Below are 26,738 nucleotides of genomic sequence, written 5' to 3' on the forward strand. Positions count from 1 at the left end.
TGTGAGGTTAGTGACAGCAGTTTCAAAAGGATTCAGGAAGGACTTTATTATCTCTAGGTGTCGTTTGTGAGGCCCAGGTCTGACCAATTCATTTTTTGGCACTTAATAATTGTATAGTCACAAATTCATGATTTAAAAAAAAATGTGCCTCGTATAGCAAAAATGTCTGAAGGATATGAAATTATAATGGCAGCCCAGTATGTTCTTGTCTATTTCTCCAATCAAGTGAGGTCTAACCCTGCTTGATGGTGTTAATGAAGGACATTTGCTTTACAAGTGTCTGAAATGATGCTGTCACTTCCTTTGAAAGAGGGTGAATAAAAGGTAGACAAGGATGGATAGATGAGTCTCTAGCTCGAACGTCTTCAGAGGGACAAATCCCTCCTCTGTCTACAGGATGCTGACATGATGACTAATCGTTTTCCAAGATGGTAACACCAGAGATCAAAGGAATGTTATTTCCATCTGTAATATTTTACTCATGCTTATCTGGAAAGCTATTGTGTGTTTGAAGCATTTTAAGGGGTTGTATAGGGATGTATGGAATAAAGATTGTGTCATGCGCAGTAGTTTTAGGCTTGTCTCTATTCACTCTAGAGAGTGAATTTCATAAATATAAAAATATTGAAACATAAAAAAAATAAGTTATACATTTTTAGAGTAAACTATCCTAAATCTATTCACGTCACCAAATAATTGATTAAAACAAACTGATTTGCAATGAAGGTGTCACGACTTCCGCCGAAGTCGGTCCCTCTCCTTGTTCGGGCGACGTTCACGGTCGACGTCACCGGTCTTCTAGCCATCGCCGCTCCACTTCATTTTCCATTTGTTTTGTCTTGGTTTTCCGCACACCTGGTTCACATTCCCTCATCTGACTAAATGTATATTACCCTCATGTCTGTGTGTGGAATTGTTTGTTAAGTGTGGTTCGCATCAGGCTGGTTTGCGCCGGGTATGGTTTGACCCGTGTGTTTTGTTTGTGTACTTTGGGCGTTATCGCTGTTTTCCTTGGGCATGAATAAAGTGCGCCTGTTATCACCCATCTCTGCTCTCCTGCACCTGACTTACCTTCAACCAGTTGTGCACATCGTGACAGATTTCCACACCACTTATGGAGTCAGCAGGAGCAAGTACCCCTGTTGTAGGGGTCGAGGAGCGCGTCCGGGAGCACACGGCGATGCTCCACCATCTCGGCGCCGTCATGGACCGCGTCGTCCAGACAATGGACCGCTGGGAGAGACCGGGAGTTCCTCCAGCGCCCTCCCCAGCAAAACAGGGGTCACCACTACTCGCCTCTCCTGTACCCGGTCCCAGAGGGATTAGTCTCGCCTTTCCCGGGGAGTTTGATGGGAAGGCGGCACGTTGCCAGGGGTTCCTGTTGCAGCTGGAACTGTATCTGGTGACCTTCTACCCGGCTCCTTCGGGACGGGAGAGGGTGTCCGCCCTCATCTCGTGCCTCTCGGGGAAAGCCCTGGAGTGGGCCAACGCCGTGTGGGTAGAAGGAGATGCGGCGCTGGACCACTTTGAGGAGTTCACCCGCTGCTTCCGGGTGGTCTTCGACCACCCGCCCGAGGGTAGAGCGGCGGGTGAACGTCTTTTCCACCTGAGGCAGGGGACGAGGAGTGCCCAGGAGTTCGCCTTGGACTTTCGCACCCTGGCCGCCGGAGCGGGATGGAACGACAGGGCCCTGATCGACCACTATTGCTGCAGCCTGCGCGAGGATGTCTGTCGGGAGTTGGCCTGCATGGACACCACCCTCACGTTTGATCAGCTGGTGGACCTGTCCATCCGTCTGGATAACCTGCTGGCCACCCGCGGCCATTCAGAAGCAGCTCTGTCGGTTCTCCCAGCACCACCGCTCCGGTGCCTATGGAGCTGGTAGGTGCTGCACTCAGGGAGGCCGGTGGAGAGACCTTCATGTGCACCATCTGTGGCCACAGAGGGCACACTGCCGGTCGGTGTCGGGTTGGTTCCTCTGGGGGTCGAGGCAGCAGGCAGGGCACTCTGGCGTCACCCCAGGTGAGCCTGAACCATTCTCATCCAGGGCCCTCTGTTGCCCATCTGTTTTTGCAAGTTAACTTTCCTGAGTTTTCCCCGCATTCCCAGCGTAAGGCGCTCGTCGATTCAGGCGCTGCTGGGAATTTCATAGACAGATCATTTGCCCATAGTTTAGCGATCCCCATTGTTCCAGTGGCTAAGCCCTTCCCAGTTCACGCCTTAGACAGTCGACCAATAGGGTCAGGGTTAATATGGGAGGCCACTGCTCTCCTGGGCATGGTGACGCAGGGGGGTCACAAGAAGAGATTCAGTCTCTTCCTCATTGACTCTCCTGCGTTTCCCGTGGTGCTATGCCTACCCTGGTTAGCCTGTCATGAGCCCACTGTTTCATGGCAACGGAGGGCTCTCACGGGGTGGTTTCGAGAGTGCTCGGGGAGGTGTTTAGGGGTTTCCGTTGGTGCTACTACGGTGGAAAGTCCAGACCAGGTCTCCACCGTGCGCATTCTCCCCGAATATTCCGATTTGGCTCTCGCCTTCTCCAAGAAGAAGGCGACTCAATTACCACCCCATCGTCGGGGGGGATTGTGCGATAAACCTCCAGGTAGACGCCGCACTTCCCAGGAGTCATGTGTATCCCCTGTCACAGGCGGAGACGGCGGCTATGGAGACATATATCTCCGAATCTCTGCATCAGGGGTACATTCGGTCCTCCACTTCACCTGCCTCCTCGAGTTTATTTTTTGTGAAGGAGGGAGGTCTGCGCCCATGTATTGACTATCGATACCTTAACCAGATCACTGTGAAGTACAGTTACCCGCTACCTCTCATAGCCACAGCGATTGAGTCAATGCATGGGACGCGCTTCTTCACTAAACTAGATCTCAGGAGCGCTTACAACCTGGTGTGTATCCGGGAGGGAGACGAGTGGAAGACAGCGTTCAGTACCACCTCAGGACATTATGAGTACCTCGTCATGCCGTACGGGTTGATGAATTCTCCGTCAGTCTTCCAAGCCTTTGTGGATGAGATTTTCAGGGACCTGCACGGGCAGGGTGTAGTGGTTTATATCGATGACATTCTGATATACTCTGCTGCACGCACCGAGCATGTGTCCTTGGTGCGCAGGGTGCTTGGTCGACTGTTGGAGCATGTCAAGGCTGAGAAATGCCTGTTCTTCCAGCAGTCCGTCTCGTTCCTAGGATACCGCATTTCCACCTCAGGGGTGGAGATTGAGAGTGACCGCATTTCAGCCGTGCGTAATTGACCGACTCCCACCACGGTAAAGGAGGTGCAGCGTTTTTTAGGGTTTGCCAATTACTACCGGAGGTTTATCCGTGGTTTTGGTCAGGTAGCGGCTCCCATTACCTCACTGCTAAAGGGGGGCCCGGTGCGTTTGCAGTGGAAGGCTGAGGCGGACGGGGCTTTTGGTCACCTACGGGCTCTGTTTACCTCGGCTCCCATGCTGGCGCATCCGGATCCCTCTTTGGCGTTCACAGTGGAGGTGGACGCGTCCGAGGCTGGGATAGGAGCCGTGCTCTCTCAGCGCCCGGGAACACCACCGAAGCTCCGCCGCTGTGTCTTCTTCTCGAAGAAGCTCAGCCTGGCGGAGCGAAACTATGATGTGGGGGACCGGGAGCTGTTGGCTGTGGTGAAGGCGTTGAAGGCATGGAGACATTGGCTTGAGGGGCCCCTTTTCTCATCTGGACTGACCACGGCAACCTGGAGTACAGGTTCTCCTGCACCTGACTTACCTTCAACCAGTTGCGCACATCGTGACAAAAGGTCTACAGTAGCCTCAGCAGCACACTTACCCAAATCAAGGTCAGCTTTTGGTTTTATTAATTTATTTCCAACGTGGCCTGCTTCTGTAACTGCTAAACTGCTTACTGACTATACTTTACTTACTGCATGATTGTAGCGGGTTTACTAATGTGTTAGTTCTAGTATCTATGTTGACGATGACATGACAACGATGCAGGTTGTGTGTAGCGGTCATGATATGAAGATTTGGCTTGGAAAAGTGTTTTTGCCTGGTCACAGACAACTGAAGTCCACAAGCGAAGGGAAAAGGTGAGAGGAGGAGAACATGTAGATAGCTGCGAGAAATAATTATATATACAACGATTAAAGTGATCATGCTGTTTTTATGTGGCTGCTATGAACGTGAAATGTGTTTCTATGTGATCAGGAGTGTATTCATTCCGCCAATTCTGTTGAAAAACGTTTCTTAAACGGAAGCAAACAGAACGAAATAAACATACCAGAAGTTTGTGCAATAGAAACCCACATTTGCAGTTATTGGACTAGTGATTACACCCTAGATCAGCTAGATGCAGGCAAGAGTGTGCAAGGCGGTATTTAATGTGTCACTACCTGTGTGCACCTACGTTGTAAACTTTCATTCTTAGGCTAGGTTGTAGCAACCTCATGATGGGTACAGGGAAAAATGTGAGTATCATGTAAAAGCCTAAACCTATCGATGTTACACTGAGCTGGGTGAATGGAATATGAATGACAGTCATCCAATACGCTGTAATAGAAATAAGGCCATGCTCATAATTTTTTTTTTGCATCCTCTCTCATCTAAAACGGCTCTGGTCTCACAGTATTCATAAAGCGTCTCTGAGTAGGAGTGCTGATATAGAATCAGTTGTGCCTTTTTGAGCATAATGAATGGACTGATCAGCACTCCTACCTGACTATCTGATCCAAGATCAGCACTGCTTTATGAATACAGCCTGGTCCCTAGTCATGATCACTTACTAACCCTAAGTAACCCCAACCCTTACTAACCCTAACTACCCTAACCCTTACTAACCCAAACCCCTTCTAACCCTTACTAACCATAACCCTTACTAAACCTAACTAACACTTACTAACCCTTACTAACCATAACCCTTACAAACCCGAATCCTGACTAACCCTAACTATCCCTTACTAACCCTAACTATCCCTTACTAACCCAAACCCTAACTATCCCTTACTAACCCTAACTATCCATAATTAACCCTAACTATCCCTTACTAACCCTAACACTAACCCTAACCCTTACCAACTCTAACCCTTACTAACCTAACAATCCCTTACTAACCCTAACCCTTACTAACCCTAACCCTTACAAACCCTTACTAACCTTAACCCTAACTAACCCTAACCCTTGCGAACCCTAACTAACCCTAGCCCACATTACTGTCTGGAGGATCGAGTGTCTAGTCATGCTTTTCTTGATAGCAAAGCGAATACAGGTCAAATTGTGAGTTTTAAATAAGACCTGCACTAATGACTTTGACCAACTGAACACATTAGGCTGCTCACTGTCTGCTGCAGAGTCAATGGCTACTAAGTTCAGCTGGAATGGAAAGTCAACCTAAAGCTTACACTACACAAATAATGGCCCAATCTCATGGTTTTTAATTTGTGCCAGGATGATTTTGAACTGTGTTGATTTTATACCCAAACCAAATTGACTTGAGAGGATGGTATGCTTGCTGAAGACCCTATGATCTATAGCCCTTTCCTGAAGATATGATCTATTGGAAGCCCCACTGGTCTGATCCATTGGAAGCCCCACTGGTCTGATCCATTGGAAGCCCCACTGGTCTGCTACTCACAGATATTAGACCTACATCTCTACTGGAGACTGTCAAAATCAAACTGCAATCTAGTTCGGAAACTGACCCAGTGGGCACACACTGGTTGAATCAACGTTGTTTCCAGGTAATTTCAACGAAGTTACGTTGAAGCAATGTGTAATAGACGTTGAATTGATGCATGTGCTCAGTGGGTATTTGACTAAATCTTCTGATCATCGACTCATATTTCAGTTACCGTCCTCTTCTCTAACACTACAAGCATTCTGCCTCCTGAGAACCTAGCAGAGAGAATCTGCTGCTGGTGTTTGAGCTATTCTGCCCCCAAATGTCTGCTTTACATGAACCAGGTGGTGGCCACACATGGAGAAGAATTAGGCCATGTATTAATCATCATGTCGATGGTGTATTACAGACAAAACTGTTCTTAGTAGAGAAAACCCCCAATATTTATCAAAATTATTTTAATGCTTCAAGCGTAGGATGAGACAGTATGATTTCAGCAGTGGTGTAAAGTACTTAAGTAAAAATACTTTAAAGTACTACTTAAGTAGTTTTTGGGAGTATCTGTACTTTCCTTTACTATTTATATTTTTTGGCTACTTTTACTTCACTACATTCATAAAGAAAATAATGCACTTTCTACTCCATACATTTTCTCAGACACTCAAAAGCACTCGTACATTTTCACAGGATATTGGTCCAATTCAAACGCCTATCAAGAGAACATCCCTGGTCATCCCTACTGCCCCTGATCTGGCGGACTCACTAAAAGCAAATGCTTCTTTTGTAAATGATGTCTGAACATTGGAGTGTGCCCTTGGCTATCCGTAAATAAAATAAAAAACAAAAAATTGGGCCGTCTGGTTTGCTTAATATAAGGAAGTTTAAATGATTTGTACTTTGATACTTAAATATATTTAAAACCAAATAATTTTAGACTTTTACTCAAGTGGTATTTTACTGGCTGACTTTTACTTGAGTCATTTTCTATTAAGGTATATTTCCTTTTACTCAAGTACTTTTACTTTTACTAAAGTATGACAGTTGAGTACTTTTTCCACCACTGGATTTCAGCCATGGTTAGAGAGAGTAAGTCTTTGTTGCATGGAGGATTTTGCTTCTAATATTTACCAGTGACCACAAAGCAAGTGTAATATTGTATCAATACAGTCATTTTACTTAGCAACAGTCAATGGCAGCATGTGAAATTATATTTTAATCTATGTGATACAAAACCTGAAACACATAAACAATTTACAGTAAATCCAAAGGACTCCTTCACCTTCATGAGTCATTAGCATACCCTCCCTCGACCTGGTCTCATCTGAGTCCCTCTCTGTCCAAATGAATATCACTCACTCCTGAATGTGCTACCAGACCCTGCCATACACTGAAACCATGGAAACAGGTCTGGAGCTAGCTAGCACAGAGGAGGTAGCTGGGGCCAAGGTCTGTGGCACAGGGGTTATACAATACAACCAGACTCATAAGATTGATTTTGGGAAACGGTGGCAGCAGTTAGCTAGCGGGTAGTGGGTGCTAGGCTTGGTCACTCTGCCCTGGCTGTCTGTAACCAGAGGTCTACACAGCCTTGCCCGGATATCTGAAATGTTTGAAATCGAGTTTTGCGGTCTCAAGAGGAGTTTTATTGGTATCGATTTTTCATTTACTTTGCAGCTGTCTTCAATCATGGCTAACTTAGAGAGGCTTACACGGAAGCCAAACCGGCTGCGCGCCATCGTGCATAAATGCATTTTGTCCCCCCACACCAAATGCGATCACGACACGCAGGTTAAAATATCAAAACAAACTCTGAACCAATGACATTAATTTGGGGACAGGTCAAAAAGCATTAAACATGTATGACAATTTAGCTAGATAGCTTGCACTTGCTTACTAATTTGTCCTATTTAGCTAGCTTGCTGTTGCTAGCTAATTTGTCCTGGGATATAAACATTGAGTTGTTATTTTACCTGAACTGCACAAGGTCCTCTACTCAGACAAATTAATCCACACATAAAACAGCCAACCGAATCGTTTCTAGTCATCTCTCCTCTTTCCAGTGTAATAATTGAATAACATGGATTTCTACATTTATTTTGCGACGCTCGCGCACGCGACGTGTCCGGTCTGGTCAGCATGTTAAGGAGTGTTAGAGGGACGTAGCTACAAAGGCTGGATACAATTGTAGTGCAATGTCTCCACTTTTACTGAGACTATACTGCAGTAATGAGAACAGCTTTAGAATATCAGATTCCATTTATAAATTAGGGTTAGATCCAACTAAACAAAGTCAAGCCATCAAGGCAGTCTGAAGAAGACATCAGCTTGATGTCGAAAATGTCAGTTACATGTATTCATCCTGAACAATGAATTAAAGTGAGCAAATAAGAAATTAATTGAATGGTTTTTGTGGAGTACACCTCTCTGCCTCAAATTAGTCCTTTTGGAGGTTTTTCTTGGTAAGCCCCATCAAGCTTTATGAAAACAATATTTATGAACTGCCATTACAGTGTATATACAGCACTTGACAATAGGCTTCAAAGCAGTTTACACTGTTATGGGGGGGATAATTTGACCTCATCCACCACTGGTCAGGGTTGGGGAGTAACGGATTACAAAAAAACAGTAATTGTAATCCGTTACGTTACCAGCAAAAATATTGTAATCAGATTACAGATACTTTTGAAAAACTAGATGATTACTGAGAGGATTACTTTTAAATTCAGAAAGGATGTTTGCGGAAAAAAATATGTTTCTCAAACTAGACGCTCTAATGTACTTGTCCTCTTGCTCAGTTGTGCACTGGGGCCTCCCACTCCTCTTTCTGTTCTGGTTAGAGCCAGTTTGCGCTGTTCTGTGAAGGGAGTAGTACACAGCGTTGTACGAGATCTTCAGTTTCATGCCAATTTCTTGCATGGAATTGCCTTCATTTCTCAGAACAAAAATTGACTGACGAGTTTCAGAAGAAATTTCTTTGTTTCTGGCCATTTTGAGCCTGTAATCGAACCCACAAATGCTGATGCTCCAGATACTCAACTAGTCTAAAGAAGGACAGTTTTATTGCTTCTTTAATCAGGACAAAAGTTTTCAGCTGTGCTAACATAATTGCAAAAGGGTTTTCTAATGATCAATTAGCCTTTTAAAATGATAAACTTGGATTAGCTAATACAACATGCCATTGGAACACAGGAGTGATGGTTGCTGATAATGGGCCTATGTAGATATTTCATTAAAAAATCATCCGTTTCCAGCTACAATAGTCATTTACAACATTAACAATGTCTACATTGTATTTCTGATCAATTTGATGTTATTTTAATGGACAAAAAATTGATTTTCTTTAAAAACAAGGACATTTCTAAGTGACCCCAAACTTTTGAATGGTAGTGTGTGTATACTGTATATACAGTACGAATCAAAAGTTTGGACACAGCTACTCATTCCAGGGTTTATCTTTATTTTGACAATTTTCTACATTGTAGAATAGTAGTGAAGACATCAAAACTATGAAATAACACATATGGAATCATGTAGTAACCAAAAAAGGCAGCCAGCAGCTTCCTGTGGTTGCGTCTCAAATGGCACCCTATTCCCTATGAGCCCTGGTCAAAGGTAGTGCACTATATAGGGAATAGGGTCCCATTTCAGACGCGGCCGCTGTCTTTATTATCCTCACATCTCTCATCGTTAGACGCCGACATTTAACCGTCTCGCTTTTCTGAAGAACAGCTGGCTTGTTTCCAGAAGGCGTCTTTTGTTCCTCCGACGAGGTGTGTGTGTGTGTGTGTGCGCCTGCCTATCTCCCTGGATATGTTTTGACAACCAATTTACGTCAGACTAGTCACGGTGTTGAATCGCATCTCAAACTCTCTTTGTCTTTTTGTGAACACTTCAACCCTGCATTAAAACTAGTTCATCCTCCTTCTTCACTCTTATGCAAAAACATTTAAAAAAAACTTTAAATCTGAAGAAAAATGGGTACAAATCATTCTAATGAACAATGTGTTCTTCTACCATGGCATTGTTGAATACTCATTTATGATTGGCTTGAAGGGCATTCTAGAGCATGCATTATTTCCCTGTAACGCACGGTAGAATTCAATGGCTATAGTTCGTTCTTGCATGTTCTATGTTTGAGCTGCTTTTTAAAAGCTGCTTTTGAATTAGATTTTCATAATAGCAAACTAGGACTGATGGTTTGGTTAACTAAACTAGCAAGTCTGTTTGTTTGGTTACAGAGGCAACTACTGTCTATCTAGTAAACTTGCTAACTGCTTTAGTGGATGTTGAACACATTTATAGCCATGGTATAAAAGGGATAATCAACTCGTGGCTCAATGCGTCCTGTGTAAAATAATGCAACTCCGTGGAACACACCTTCCACGTTATTTATTATCTTCCACAGAACCCATAGCCTCTTGTTGATTATCCCTTACATATGAATTGACTTGTGATTCAAATGGAAATACTTGTCCTATTTTTAGCTCATTAGCTTGACTAAACTTGAGCGGTGATAATGACTGCAGTTGTCTGGTCAAACTCCTAAAGCTTTTTTAGTCTGTCAGATGTTAACCCTATACCTAACCCTAACCCTTGGGTTATATCTCAGCTGCAGTAGTGATTCAGTGGATGAGATAATGCCATACGGTAGAGATTCATTGTGACCGCAACCCAAATATCACCCTATTACCTATGGGCCCTGGTCAAAAGTAGTGCACTACATAGGGAACAGGGTGCCATTTGGGACGTACATACTGTGCCTTTGAATAAGCAGCCGTGTGGGATAATAATTTAACTGGAAAAGCAGGGGGTCCTAAGCCTTTCAAAGATGCCACTGTGTGATGCAGGCTATTGCAGATGAAAACGCAGCAAGAAACTTTGGTTAGATCTTTCTGGGAGCATATTATGCACTGTAGCATTTGAACAAACAGGGATTGATTCCAAAAAGTATCTACTGTCATGATTCCAAAGAGTATCAACTGTTATAGTAGTACTAGGTGCATTCTCTTCCTGATTTCCTCTTAAATCATTTCAACTAGATATTCCACTTTCCGTTTCCTTCTCAAATCCCTTCATTCTGTATAGACAAGTGAAGGAAATGGCTGCCGTTCACTTCATAAATGGGAAGCATTAAACTGACTTACAGTAAATCTAGCAGCACATTCATAACATACACTACATGACCAAAAGTATGTGGACACCTGCTCATCGAACAGCTAATTCCAAATTCATGGGCATTAACATACCTCCCTTTGCTGCTATAACAGCCTCCACTCTTCTGGGAAGGCTTTCCATTAGATGTTGGAACATTGCTGCGGGGACTTGCTTCCATTCAGCCACAAGAGCATTAGTGAGGTTGGGCACTGATGTTGGGCGATTTGGCCTGGCTCGCAGTCAGCGTTCCAATTCATCCCAAAGGTTTTTGATGGAGCTGAGGTCAGGGCTCTGTGCAGGCCAGTCAAGTTCTTCCAAACCGATCTCAACAAACTATTTCTGTATCGACCTCGCTTTGTGCATAGGGACATTGTCATGCTGAAACAGGAAAGGGCCTTCTCCAAACTTTTGCCACAAAGTTGGAAGCACAGAATCATCTAGAATGTCATTGTATGCTGTAACGTTAAGATGTCCCTTCACTGAAACTAAGGGGCCTGGCCCAAACCATGAAAAACAGCCCCAGACCATTAGTCCTCCTCCACCAAATATTACAGTTGGCACTATGCATTGGGGCAGGTAGGGTTCTCCTGGCATCCGACAAACCCAGATTCGTCCGTCGGACTGCCAGATGATGAAGCGTGATTCATCACTCCAGAGAACGCGTTTCCACTGCTCCAGAGTCCAATGGTGGCAAGCTTTACACCACTCAAGCCGACGCTTGGAATTGCACATGGTGATCTTAGGCTTGTGTGCAGCTGGAAACCCATTTCATGAAGCTCCTGACGAACAGTTCTTGTGCTGACGTTGCTTCCAGAGGCGCTTCAGCACTCAGCGGTCCCGCTCTGTGAACTTGTGTGGCCTACCACTTCGCGGCTGAGCCGTTGTTGCCCCTAGATGTTTCCACTTCACAATAACAGTACTTGTAGTTAGCTGAGGCAACTCTAGCAGGGCAGAAATTTGACGAACTGACTTGTTGGAAAGGTGGCATCCTATGACGGGGCCACGTTGAAAGTCACTGAGCTCTTCAGTAAGGCCATTCTACTGCCAATGTTTTTCTATGGAGATTGCTGGCTATGTGTTTGATTTTATACACCTGTCAGCAACGGGTGTGGCTGAAATAACATAATACACTAATTTGAAGGGGTGTCCACATACTTTTATATATAGTGTATTAATCAACTCAGCCGTTAACAGAGCTCTCATCATGACCCGTCCAAGGCAGTCAGTGACACTTCTGGGTGAACTATTGTCACCTTGTTCCTGTTGCCTCTTGTGTGGTATCGGACAACCAAAGACTTTCATTAGCTTCAAAGAGAGAGGCGTTTTGTCCACAGATTCATTCACAGCTCTTCACTGCTCCATTCTGGGGCTGTGTAAACTGTAGAGTGGGGCATGCCTATTCATCTTGAGCTATATATAACCTCCTTGTCCTACCTCCAAGCCTGTTGGGAGAAAACGCAGAGAGAAAGAGATGGGGGTGGAGGAAGAGGTAGAGAGGCAGAGCAATGGAGAGTTGGAGAGAGGGAGAGGTGGGGGAGGATAGAGAAAGAGCTGAGTATCTTTTCTGCTCATTTTTTATCCCTCATTTCATTCAAGGACATTTCAGCAGTGCTCTTCTGAAAAGGCCTTGTCACACTGTCTGTAAGCGTTGTCCTTATCACCATGAAAAGCCACACACTTCAGTAGCAAGCAGTATGCATCACTTACCCGTGTTTGGAGGCTTTGGTGTCATTATTCTGTGCAACATTTTCATAGTCAAAATCGCACAGAAATGTTTGTTACAGCCTAAGCTTAGTCATGCAATACAGTAAGGCAGCACTCAACTTGACAGATGAGTTGTTGTACATTATCAATTTAAATTTAAGACACGAGTTGTTGTACATCTATCAGTTTAAATTAAAGACACAAGTTATTGTACATCTATCAATTTAAATTAAAGACACAAGTTGTTGTACATCTATCAGTTTCAATGAAAGTCATATAATATTTGAGAGTCTTGAACCTGTGCGTGAAGTATGTCCATTGCTCAGTGCAGTAACTAAGGGAATCAGGGGTTTGTTAGTAACTAAGGGAATCAGGGGTTTGTTAGTAACTAAGGGAATCAGGGGTTTGTTAGTAACTAAGGGAATTAGGGGTTGTTAGTAACTAAGGGAATCAGGGGTTAATTAGGAACTGAGGGAATTGGAGGTTTGTTAGTAACTAAAGAAGTCAGTTTGTTAGTAACTAAGGGAATCAGGGGTTTGTTTGAAACTAAGGTAGTCGGGGTTTGTTAGTAACTAAGGGAATCAGGGGTTTGTTTGAAACTAAGGTAGTCGGAGTTTGTTAGTAACTAAGGGAATCTGGATTTGTTGTGGAGTTAGATATCTGTCCATTGTTACATTGACATGCTGGTTTAACCTTTGCAATTCATCTTTTAGGCCTGGGCTTATTTACGATTCTCACGCTACGCTACGTGCGTTCAACCCTTCGGCAGATATCTAACTCCAGACATTGTGGTTTTGTGGAGGTAGCCTTTATCGAACATGATTGCACTGATCTACCATTCTGATACAAGATGTAAATAGCTATTCTATCAAAACTGGTTGCCAGGATAATGTTAAATTAACGGCCATTAACTTGATTTAAAGAAGCATATTTTAAATGCTGTTATTGGAAGCTAGCTATCATGTAGTCTCCCACAGTTAACACTATTTATCAAATGAATCCAAGCACACATTCTCGCAATGTATCTGAAGTTTTCTTATGGCTTGGAAAAAGGTTCCGCTTTAATAGGGCGTGGCATTCCTAGCATATTTCAACTGGATGTCTCAATCAGTCAATGCTGACATCCTCAAACAAACATCTGTCTACCGAGCTTATTCTCAGTGCCCCGGCTGCCCGCCGGAGAGATTTACTCTGCCTCCTCATTCTCTACAGAAATCTAAAACTGGAACCCAGGCTATATTTCCCAATTCTCTCTTCTTTTCTCAGCATGTTATACTCATGAACATTAGATTCCTCCCTCCCTAGGCACAGACAACCTCCAGTATCCATCCATTCATCCTTCAGCCCGTCCACCTGTCTATGAATCTGTGTTTCCTTCTAGAAGCATCAGTCCATCTAGCTAATAACAGGTCACTGTGTGTTGTCGGGGGTCTGAATTTATGGGTCTGCCTGGTGAAAGGATGCGGGGGTTGAAAACAAAGAGAGGGAGGGAGAGAGATAAAGAGAGAACGTGTGAGAGAGAGACACAGCAGGAGAATGAAGAGTAGGCCTCTGTAGCTCAATTGGTAGAGCATGGCGCTTGTAACGCCAGGATAGTGGGTTTGATTCCTGGGACCACCCTTACGTAAAATGTATTCACGCATGACTGTAAGTTGCTCTGGATAAAAGTGTCTGCTAAATTCCATTGTAGAGAGAGAGACTGCTGGAATCAACAGAGACTTCCTGGATGCTTGGACTGGGGCCAGACAACATGAATCTTTAGCGATTGTGTCTGTACTCTGTACTGATGGTGACTTCCCCTCTGGGGGGTGGCTGCCTGGAGGCAATGCATTAACTAATGCAGCCTTCATCACCTTAATGACTACTGTGCTAGGCTGCTAGCTCCAACCTAATGTATGTTCCAAATGGCACTCTATACCCTACATAATGCACTACTTCTGACCAGAGCCCTATAGGACCTGATCAGAAGTACTGCAATATTGAGAAATGGGTGCCATTTGGGACGTGGCCCTACTGTAGCCAGCCAGCAGGCTTCCAGGAAATGAAATGAGACTGTTAGAGCTATTTTGTCTTCTACGTAAGGGTTAGGGAGATGGAGTAGTCTGGGTACCAGTCTCTTTAGTTAACATTCCACTCCTTCTCATTGCCAAAGAAACTGGCCTTTTGGCAATCTTCAAATACTGTATAAACATTCTATCATTAATGAGCTTGAGGATATCAGAGGATTTGATCCTGATCCTATCATCCAATTGGATTCAGTGTTCAAACTTAATTCATGATCTAACATTGGGCATTCTGACATAATACATTTAATTGTAAACATAAACATTGGGCGCGGGGATTCCTGTTTATTGAATTTTTACCACCAGCCAATGTGATCACATCATACTAGAGAAGCTCTCGCCATTCAAACTTCCCCGCCAGTTCATTTTAGAGCAAAATAAGTGACCAAACAATTGTTCTACTTCTGGGACAAACAATGGGCTAGGCTACTGATTGAAGAGCTATAAGAGGAATAAAGAGGATGGAAGAGAGAGAGGCCAATGGAGATGCATGAATTGTGCAAGAAAGGAACAGTGAAGACAGAGATGAGTAAATTATAAATTAATTCATAGACTGGGCTATTAATCCACCATTCGTATGCTAGCCTATATATTAGGCCTAGCCTACAGTGAATTTAGGCGACCACTACCTGTGCAATGCTAGCCAGAGACCAACATTTGTTTTGGTCTAATGCACGTTTTGTAGCAATTAATTTAAGTTGAACATCGCCAAATGTTTCAGTTTAATTAAATGTGCAATAAAAAAGTACTAGGCCTATTTAATGAAACCCTGGTTGTTGGCCTGGGCAACAGATCGCAACGCAGCGAATCCCCATTCCCCACTGAGCTCATTTTTGGAAATGGCAAGTTCACTTTCTCATCCATAAACACATATCAAGTTCAAGTACGCTGTCCAGCAGCTCACATCAGCAGGATGGGGGGCAATTTCATTAGGAGGGACGTCTAAAAGCGTCAGCATGCTTCAGTTCGGCTGGCGCCTAGCCAGAGGGTATGTTCGCATACTCCCTTAAAAAAAAACTTCGCTTAAAATATGAGGAAAAGGGAAATAGTACTGCTGTCCATTTTGAGACGCCGTAGCCAGTATGCTCTTCCTCCAAATAATCAGAATGAATCTAAAATAACTCAAGAAATCGGTCATTAATTTTGACGTTTTAACCGAGGTGATCTTAGTCGCGCAATTTTACATCTATCTAAAATGTTAGGTGCAGTATTTCACAATGAAAACGAGTTGTCTCTCGTTGAACGACAACAAAGGGTGTGTTCGTAAATTCACTCTGGCTATCTAATCCGATTTCAGAGCACTCGTCTGAGTGTGCCAGAGCGCAGAATAATTGATGAATTTATGAACGCTCAACACCCGTTGAATATGGCCGGTGTCAGTAAACGTCGGCAAAGAAGCGTAATTAAATTTATGCCAGCAGCAAAATTACTGTCACCAACGCTCTGGACTAAATGTAAACAGCCTAACCAGCTCTGCTATGGCGTGTAAAATGGTCAGTGAGGTGTTCTCTCATTTGTGTCTGGAAGTAGCTAGCCAACGTTAGCCAGTTAACTTGGGTGCTTGATTGCCGTTGTGAGGTCAGAACTCTCGGATCAACACAACCCCTCATCCAGAGCGTCCAGTGTGCACTTCGAAGGCTCCGAGAGTGAAACGCTCTGAATTTACAAACGGACAATCTGACAACGCTCTGAATTTACGAGCGCACTACAGTTTGAATTTACGAACACACCCAAAGACTTTATTGAATAATCCCTTCTGTTGACCAATCACCGACAAAGGAGCATAGACTTCGGCTCCGAGTTTTGGCTTGCCTCAAGAAAAAATGCCGTGTGCCCGAACAGCCGAAAAAACCCCACCGAAGTCCAAAACAAATAGAAACCTCAAAATGTCTTCATAATATGTGCACAAACTCTTATGCGGACGCCTTAACGTGAATCACAAAAATAATTATTATGATCACATTTCCTCAATATAAATATTAGACCTATGGGGACACCTATACATTTGGCGGCCAAGCATGAGTGATCATTGTAGCTTTTTATCGTATAGCCATGTTGCAATATCTTCACGCCTACAATAAAAAACACCAGGCTTATGTCATAAGAGTTAATTAAATGAAGGAAAAAAATAATTAGGCCTACAGGGGGCAGTTTAGAAAAATGAATCTCGTGAAAATCCTCCTCTAGTATAAGCCACACTCAGTGTCCCCTTTGCTAAAAATATTTTCAGAACACTCCAAAATCTCAGGTTATAAAATGTACGAGGAAAATAAAAAATACTCACGATCTACAGCAATCCTTTAAGTGGACCACAAAAAATATGAAATACTTAGGATGCTTAATAAATGACAACAAACAACAAATATATAAAGGTAACTTTATTCCATTACTCAACAATATCAAAGCAGGTGTAATTAAATTGAATAATCTTCTCATAAATCTTACCGGTAGAATAAACCTCTTTAGATTGGCATGGCTCCCAAAGTTTTTGTATTTATTTTTATTACCACACACAAAGACATTCTTTTAAAAAGTATACTCGGTCATAACATACTTTTATATGGGAAAATATAACAGAATAAAAATGAAAGTTTTACATGTTCCTATATCTGAGTCTCCCTGCTGTTTGTTGCTACTTGGCTATCTGCCAAACTTTTCGTTTTTTACTTTGAACACATTTCCCAACGTCTTAGTTTTTTCCTCGCTCAACGTTTTACTTTAAACTTTTTCACCCCGGATGCTTTATCTGAACATGGTTCTACAGGACCTCCACCAGCCCAAAAAGCTAAGTAGCGTTAGTAACATTAGCACTATGCCATCTAATTGCGGTCGCTGTACTCATAATATACAGGAGAACTATCGCCTTATGGTGAGGATAGCCGTTTTGCAAGCCCAGCTTTAGATGCTGTTAGGGCAATTTAAGTGTAGGAAAGGATGAAACGGCGTCTGTACCACCACCAGTAAATACAGATAGTAGTATAAATCCAACGGCACATTCCCCGCAGCCAGACAATTTTCTCAAGGCTTCTGGAAAGAAATGCTGTGGGCATGCTCAACCGGTGTCGCTCATTCAGCCGACAGAAACTTCCAACCGGTTCTCTCCATTCAGCAACGAGCCAGAGGCTGAGCTTTCTCAGGTCTCTCCTCCACCAGTTACGGGTCTGAGCTGCCGAAGCCTCCAACCATTAGCTTGGACAAATTGAAAACCCTAGTCACTGGCGACTCCATTACTCGCAATATTAGATGTAAAAATACTCATCCAGCGACCATACACTGTTTACCAGGGGGCAGGTCTACCAACGTAAAGGCTAATCTGAAGATGGTGCAAATTGAGGTCACCAAGCGCAACAGCTTCAGCGTGTAAATCAGCTAGAAAGATGTCGGCATCGAGTAATCGCGTCTGTGCCTCGATCTAGGTTGAGCAAAACAAAACATGGAGGTGTTCGCCTTTGCAATCTCACTGGAATAAGACCTCCATTCCGGTCATTATTGAAAGAGATTGGGATATCTCACATCTCAAAATAGGGTTACTTAATGTAAGATCCCTCACTTCCAAGGCAGTCATAGGCAATTAACTAATCACTGATCATAATCTTGATGTGATTGGCCTGACTGAAACATGGCCCAAGCCTGATGAATTTACTGTGTTGAATGAGGCCTCTCCTCCTGGTTACACTGGTGACCATATCCCCCGCGCATCCCGCAAAGGCGGAGGAGGTGTTACAAACATTCATGACAGCAAATTTCAATTTACCCCCCAAAAATACGGTGTTTTCGTATTTTGAGCTTCTAGTCATAATCTATGCAGCCTACTCAATCACTTTTTATACAGTGGAAGTCGGGAGTTTACATACACTTAGGTTAAAGTCATTAAAACTCATTTTTCAACCACTCCACAAATTTCTTGTAAACAAACTATAGTTTTGGCAAATCGGTTAGGACATCTACTTTGTGCATGACACAAGTAACAATTTCCAACAATTGTTTACAGACAGATTATTTCACTTATAATTCACTGTATTATAAATCCAGTGGGTCAGAAGTTTACATACACTAAGTTGACTGTGCCTTTAAACAGCTTGGAAAATTCCAGAAACTGATGTCATGGCTTTAGAAGCTTCTGATAGGCTAATTGACATCATTTGAGTCAATTGGAGGTGTACCTGTGGATGTATTTCAAGGCCTACCTTCAAACTCAGTGCCACTTTGCTTGACATCACGGGAAAATCTAAAGAAATCAGCTTAGACCTCAAAAACAAAATTGTAGACCTCCACAAGTCTGGTTTACATTTACATTTACATTTAAGTCATTTAGCAGACGCTCTTATCCAGAGCGACTTACAAATTGGTGCATTCACCTTATGATATCCAGTTCATCCTTGGGAGCAATTTCCAAATGCCTGAAGGTACCACGTTCATCTGTACAAACAATAGTACGCAAGTAAAAACACCATGGGACCACACAGCCGTCATACCGCTCAGGAAGGCGACGCGTTCTGTCTCCTAGAGATGAACGTACTTTGGTGTGAAAAGTGCAAATCAATCCCAGAACAACAGCAAAGGACCTTGTGAAGATGCTGGAGGAAACGAGTACAAAGGGATCTATATCCACATTAAAACAAGTCATATATCGACATAACCTGAAAGTCCGCTCAGCAAGGAAGAAGCCACTGCTCCAAAACCTCCATAAAAAAGCCAGACTACGGTTTGCAACTGCACATGGAGAAATGTCCTCTGGTCTGATGAAACAAAAATAGAACTGTTTGGCCATAATGACCATCGTTATGTTTGGAGGAAAAGGGGGAAGCTTGCAAGCCGAAGAACACCATCATAACCTTGAAGCATGGGGGTGGCAGCATCATGTTGTGGGGGTGCTTTGCTGCAGGAGGGACTGGTGCAATTCACAAAATAGAAGAAATCATAAGGAAGGAAAATTATGTACATATATTGAAGCAACATCTCAAGACATCAGTCAGCAAGTTATAGCTTGGTCGAAAATGGGTCTTCCACAATGACCCCAAGCATACTTCCAAAGTTGTGGCAAAATGGCTTAAGGACAACAAAGTCATGGTACGGGAGTGGCCATCACAAAGCCATGACCTCAATCCAATAGAAAATGTGTGGGCAGAACTGAAAAAGTGTGTGCGAGCAAGGAGGCCTACAAACCTGATTCAGTTACACCAGCTCTGTCAGGAGGAATGGGACAGAATTCACCCAACTTATTGTGGGAAGCTTGTGGAAGGCTACCCGAAACGTTTGACCCAAGTTAAACAATTTAAAGGCAATGCTACCAAATACTAATTGAGTGTATGTAAACTTCTGACCAACTGGGAATGTGATGAAGGAAATAAAAGCTGAAATAAATAATTCTCTCCACTATTTTTCTGACATTTCACATTCATAAAGTAAAGTGGTGATTCTAACTGACCTAAGACGGGGAATTTTTTACCAGGATTACATGTCAGTGGTTTTGAAAAACTGAGTTTAAATATATTTGGCTAAGGTGAATGTAAATTTCCGACTTCAACTGTAGCTACTGTTTACAGGCCTCCTGGGCAGTATACAGCATTCCTCACTGAGTTCCCTGAATTCCTATTTGACCTTGTAGTCATGGCAGATAATATCACATTTTTGGTGACTTTAGTATATACATGGAAAAGTCCACAGGCCCACTTCAAAAGGCTTTCGGAGTCATCATCAACTCATTGGGTTTTGTCCAACATGTCTCCGGCCCTACTCATTGCCACAGTCATACCCTGGATGTAGTTTTGTCCCGTGGAATAAATATTGTGTATCTAAATGTTTTTCCTCATAATCCTGGACTATAGGACCACCATTTTATTACGTTTGCAATCGCAACAAATAATCTGCTCAGGCCCCAGCCAAGGATCATCAAAAGCGTTGCTATAAATTCTCGGACAAACCAAAGGTTCTTAGATGCCCTTCCAGACGCCCTCCACCTACCCATGGATGTCGGAGCACAAAAATAGGTTAACTACCTAACTGAGGATCTTAATTTAACCTTGTGTAATACTCTAGATGCAGTCATATCCCTAATAACAAAAAATAGTTGTCACAAAAAATTTGCTCCCTGGTATACAGAAAAGTCTTCCGACTAGCTTGGGAAGACAGTACTGTGGAATATCGAAGAGCCCTCACTGCTGCTCGATCATCCTATTTTTCCAACCTAATTGAGGAGACAATTAACATTTATTTTATTTACATCTTTCACTTCAGCAGTGATAAATTCATGAACGTCTTCAATGAATAGATCATGATCATTAGAAAGCAAATGATGAACTCCACTTTGAATCTGCGTATTCAGTTGTCCTGAATCTGCACAGAACTGACCTAGCATCAATAGAAACGCTCAAGTTTGACACATTCATGAAAATAGTCATGGCCTCTAAACCTTCAAGCTGCATACTGGACCCTATTCCAACTAAACTACTGAAAAAGCTACTTCCTGTGCTTGGCCCTCCTATGTTGAACATAATAAATGGCTCCCTATCCACCGGATGTGTACCAAACTCACTAAAAGTGGCAGTAATAAAGCCCAGAAAATGTAAAAAATTATCAGCCTATATTGAATCTCCCATTTCTCTCAATAAAAAAAAAACTGTTGCGCACTGCCTTCCTGAAGACAAAATAATGTATATGAAATGCTTCAGGCTGGTTTTAGACCCCGTCATAGCACTGAGACTGCCCTCGTAAAGGTGGTAAATTACCTTTTAATGGTGTCAGACCAAGGCTCTGCATCTGTCCTCGTGCTCCTAGAACTTAGTGCTGCTTTTGACACCATCTATCACCACATTCTTTTTGAGAGATTAGAAACCCTAATTGGTCTACACTGACAAGTTCTTGCCTGGTTTAGATCTTATCTGTTAGAAAGATATCAGTTTGTCTCTGTGGATGGTTTGACCTCTGACAAATCAATCGTAAGTGTCGGCGTTCCTCAAGGTTCAATATATTGTTTTCAATATATATTCTACCTCTTGATGATGTCATTCGGAAACACAATGTCAACTTTCACTGCTATGCGGACGACACACAGCTGTACATTTCGATAAAACTTGGTAAAGCCCCAAAATTGCCTTCCCTGGAAGCCTGTGTTTCAGGTGTAACGGATGTGAAATGGCTAGCTAGTTAGCGGGTACGCGCTAATAGCATTTCAATCGGTTACGTCACTTGCTCTGAGACCTGAAGTAGGGTTTCCCCTTGCTCTGCAAGGGCCGCGGCTTTTGTGGAGCGATGGGTAACGACGCTTCGTGGGTGTCAGTTGTTGATGTGTGCAGAGGGTGCCTGGTTCGCGCCCGTGTCGGGGCGAGGGGACGTACTAAAGTTATACTGTTACACAGGCATAAGGAAGTGGATGGCGGCAAATGTTTTACTTTTAAACTCGGGCAAAACAGATGCCCAAGTTGTTGGCAATTAATCTTGGTGGTTGTACAGTCGTCTCAAATAAAACTGTGAAAGACCTCAGCATTACTCTGGACCCTGATCTCTCTTTTGACAAACATATCAAGAATATTTCAAGGACAGTCTCTTTCCATATACGTAACATTGCAAAAATCTGAAACATTTTGTCCAAAAATTATGCAGAAAAGCTAATCCATGCTTTGTCACTTCTAGATTAGACTACTGCAATGCTCAACTCTCCAGCTACCCAGATAAAGCACTAAATAAACTTCAGTTAGTGCTAAACACGGCTGCTAGAATCCTGACTAGAACCAAAACATTTTATCATATTACTCCAGTGCTAGCCTCTACATTGGCTTCCTGTTAACGCTAGGGCTGATTTCAAGGTTTTACAGCTAACCTACAAAGCTTGCTCCTGCTGTACAAACCTACACGTACGCTACGGTCACAAGACTCAGGCCTCCTAATTGTCCCTAGAATTTCTAAGCGAAAAACCGGAGGCAGGGCTTATTCCTATAGAGCTCAATTTTTATGGAATGATCTGACTATCCAAGTGAGAGACACAGACTCAACCTTTAAGTCTGTACTGAAGACTCATCTCTTCAGTAGGTCTTATGATTGAGTGTAGTCTGGCCCAGGGGTGTGAAGGTGAACGGAAAGGCACTGGAGCGACAAACTGCCCTTGCTGTCTCTGCCTGGCCGGCTCCCCTCTCTCTACTTGGATTCTCTGCCTCTGACTCTATTACAGGGTCTGAGTCACTGGCTTACTAGTGTTCTTCCATGCCGTCCCTAGGAGGGGTGCATCACTTGAGTGGGTTGAGTCACAGATGTGATCTTCCTGTCCGGTTTTGCGCCCTCTCGGGCTCGTGCGGTGAAGGAGATGATCGTGGGCTATACTCAGCTTTGTCTCAGGGTAGTATGTTGGTGGTCTGCGGATATCCCTCTAGTCGTGTGGGGGCTGTGCTTTGGCAAATTGGGTGGGGTTATATCCTGTCTGGTTGGCCCTGTCCGGAGGTATCGTCGGACGGGCCACAGTGTCCCCTGACCCACCCCCGTCTCAGCCTCCAGTATCTATGCTGCAATAGTCTATGTGCCGGGAGGTTAGGGTCAGTCTGGTGTATCTAGTGTAATTCTCCTGTCTTATCTGGTGTCCTGTGTGACTAAGTATGCTCCCTCTAATTCTCTTTCTCTCCCTCCCGGAGGACCTGAGCTCTAGGATCATGCCTCAGGACTACCTTGCCTACCTCCTGGCTGTCCCCAGTCCACCTGGTCTTGCTGCTGCTCCAGTTTCAACTGTTCTGCCTGCGGCAAGGGAACCCTGACCTGTTTACCGGAAGTGCTGTTTTCGACTCTCTCTACCGCACCTGCTGTTTCAACCTCTGAATGCTAGGCTATGAAAAGCAAACTGACATTTACTCTTGAGGTACTGACCTGTTGGACCCTCTACAACCACTGTGATTATTATTTGACCCTGCTAGTCATCTATGAACGTTTGAACATTTTGAAGAACAATCTGGCCTTAAATGGCCATGTACTCTTATAATCTTCACACGGCACAGCCAGAAGAGGACTGGCCACCCCTCAGAGCCTGGTTTGTCTATAGGTTTCTTCCTAGGTTCCTGCCTTTCTAGTGAGTTTTTCCTTGCCACCGTGCTTCTACATCTGCATTGCTTGCTGTTTGGGGTTTTAGGCTGGGTTTCTGTATAAGCACTTTGTGACATCTGCTGATGTAAAAAGGGCTTTATAAATACATTTGATCGATTTTAACCTTCCAGACTTGGAATTGTATCAACTCCCTACTCAAGGCTTTTACTTGCTACATAGGGCTAGTTATTAAATGTACTAAAGAGGAACAATGGGTACATATTGAAGATGCGCATGCTCATGTCTATTTTTAAAGGATAAAGCTAAGAACATTAACAACTTAATAGTTAAGAACACTATAACGATATGGAAGAAAATGAAACGTATATTTTGCGAGAACCAATTTCACTCCCTAGAAACACAACCTTATGGAACAATCCTTGGACAGCTTTTTAGAATTCATCGATAAATTGGCCCACATGGAAAACGAAAGGCATAGAAACCGTAAATGACTTGGTAATAGGAAATACATTTATTTCCATGACAGCTTTAAAAAACAATTTTGGACTGACCAATGTAGGTATTTTCAAATACATCCAATTTAAAAGTTTTATATCACACAATGTTAATTTGAAATCTTTTGGACATCAGAGTAATCTTGAGGGAATCCTATTTGAGTCACCAAAAGATGTTCATATGATAGATAAACTACAGAAAACCTTGCAGAGAGCCTATACACTTTTTTATTATTATTATTATTGGAACCAAGATTAAAAAATAATTGATTTTGGCACAAGATGGAAGGAATGTTGAAACATAACTAATGAGATTACAGTTAACAAAAATGTACTCTTAATCCAGTATAAATTAATGTATAGAATTTATTATACAAGAGACAAAATTCACAAATTCTACAGCACAATGGCAGATTCATGTTTGAAGTGTAAAACATCTAATGACTCCATAATTCATGCTGTAACGGTGGTCCTCCTCCTCTTCAACCGAAAAGGAGGAGTATTGAGGGAACCAAGGCGCAGCGGGTTGTGAACACATAATATTTATTAAAGACAAGACGAAAACACGAACTTCACTATAAACTAACAAAACAACAAACGGAGTAGACAGACCTGAACGACGAACTTACATTAAACACGAGAACGCACGAACAGGGAAAATAGCCTACACATAAAAATGACGATGTACAACACAAACCGAACAGTCCCGTATGGTGCGACAAACACTGACACAGGAGACAACCACCCACAACGAACACAGTGAAACAACCTACCTAAATATGACTCTCAATTAGAGGAACGCAAAACACCTGCCTCTAATTAAGAGCCATACCAGGCAACCCTAAACCAACATAGAAACACACAACATAGAATGCCCACCCAAACTCACGTCCTGACCAACTAACACATACAACAAACTAACAGAAATAGGTCAGGAACGTGACACATGCCTTCTGGGAATTTTACAAAATTATAAATTCTAGGCGGAGTTGGAAAGATGGATGTCAGAAGTATTTCAATGTAAATGTACTTTTAATTTGTCTGTCTGTATATTTCAAGACATGACATACTGTATGAGGGTGCAGTGAGATACCCGATGGGCTGGACAATACTCTTCTCATCAATTATCTTAAAAAACATATTCTCAATAACTGGAAATCAGCCAATCCTCCGTTGTTCACACAATGGAAAGGTCAAATGTTTTGTTATCAAAAAATGTAAAGAGCGTTGGCGACGGAGAGAAACAAAATGGTGCAGTTTGAGGCCATGTGGCAGAAAGTGATAAGGGTGCTGGGGATCGGGGTGCTGGGGATCGGGGTGGGGACTAGTGGGTCTGGGCAGATGTGATGTTTGCATGATGATGTCATTTGTATGGTTTTTATTATTTATAATATATAAAATCTTATAAAAAAAATGGAATAAGGCACATACTTGCATAATAATTACATATCTAACGTCTGTAGTAATATTATAGCTCTCTCTCTCTTCCCCATTCAAACTTTCCTTGTTAATTATTTTGAAAGCATAGCCACGGGAAGTACGACTGCTGAGGGTGCTGCAGCACCCCACCCCACTGGGCCTTTACTAGTCCTGTATTTGCAGACCGATATAGGGCAAATATTGGTTTTGTTTAATCACAAAACTGGAGAGCAACATATGTCCAGTGATGTCCACAAAACATATTGCATGTAACGAGATGGGGAGATGGTGGTTTGGCGGTGGGGGGGGGAGGTTGGCTGGGAAGGGGAGGGGAGGAAAGAGAGAGAGATGGGGAAGGTTGGTTAGGAATGGGAGAGAGAGGAGAGAGATGGGGAGGTTGGTTTAGGGAATGGGTAGAGAGAGAGGAGAGAGTATGGGAGGTTGGTTAGGAATGGGAGAGAGAGAGAGAGATGGGGAGGTTGGTTAGGAATGGGAGAGAGAGAGGGAGTGGAGATGGGAGAGAGAGAGGAGAGATGGGGAGGTTGGTTGGAGGAATGAGAGAGAGAGAAGATGGGAGAGGTTGGTTAGGAATGGGAGAGAGAGAGAGAGATGGGGAGGTTGGTTAGGAATGAGAGAGAGAGGAGAGAATGGGGAGGTGTGGTGGTAGGAATGGGAGAGAGAGAGAAGAGTGGGGAGGTTGGTTAGGATGGGGGAGGAGAGAGAGAGATGGGGAGGTTGGTTAGGAATGGGAGAGAGAGAGAGAGATGGGGAGGTTGTGTTGGGAAGTGGGGGGCGAGAGAGAGAGTCCCACTCTGATTCCCAAAACCCCCTTTCCTTCCCAAACCCATATGAAACAGTATGGGAGTTTATTCAAAGTTGGATTTGTTTCGAATCATTTGTGGGTCGTGTTCGAGGGAAATATGTGTCTCTAATATGGTCTACTTGTCAGATTTAAGGAAGGTGCAGTGCGTCAGTTTCCCACTTCATTTGTGGGCAGTGTGCACATAGCTGTCTTGTCGTGGAGAGTCAGGTCTGCCTAAGCGGCGGCTCTCTCAATCGCAAAGCTATACTCACTAGAGATCGTGTGTACATAGTCAAACGCTTTTCTCCTTAAATATCTCTCTTACACTTCTCTGCATATAGTCACTGTCAGACAGACTTGATTTTCCACTCTCCAGAGCTGGCTCACCGTGTGAGGTTGGGGTTATGGTACTTGTACTCTACTGTCATATACAGGCTTCTTCTGTATTGCAGTAATTAGAGCAGTGTATTGGGACAGTTAG

General features: G+C 43.2%; 1 protein-coding gene across 1 annotated transcript in view; it reads left to right on the top strand.

Moving 5' to 3' along the window:
• The window catches only part of LOC112080853 (ras-related protein Rab-3C-like), a 62,751-nt gene that overhangs the window by 2,236 nt on the left and 33,777 nt on the right, over window positions 1–26,738 (top strand). The window lies entirely within an intron of this gene.

Source organism: Salvelinus sp. IW2-2015, unplaced genomic scaffold (assembly GCF_002910315.2).
Source record: "Salvelinus sp. IW2-2015 unplaced genomic scaffold, ASM291031v2 Un_scaffold16533, whole genome shotgun sequence".
In the NCBI taxonomy this organism is placed as follows: domain Eukaryota; kingdom Metazoa; phylum Chordata; class Actinopteri; order Salmoniformes; family Salmonidae; genus Salvelinus; species Salvelinus sp. IW2-2015.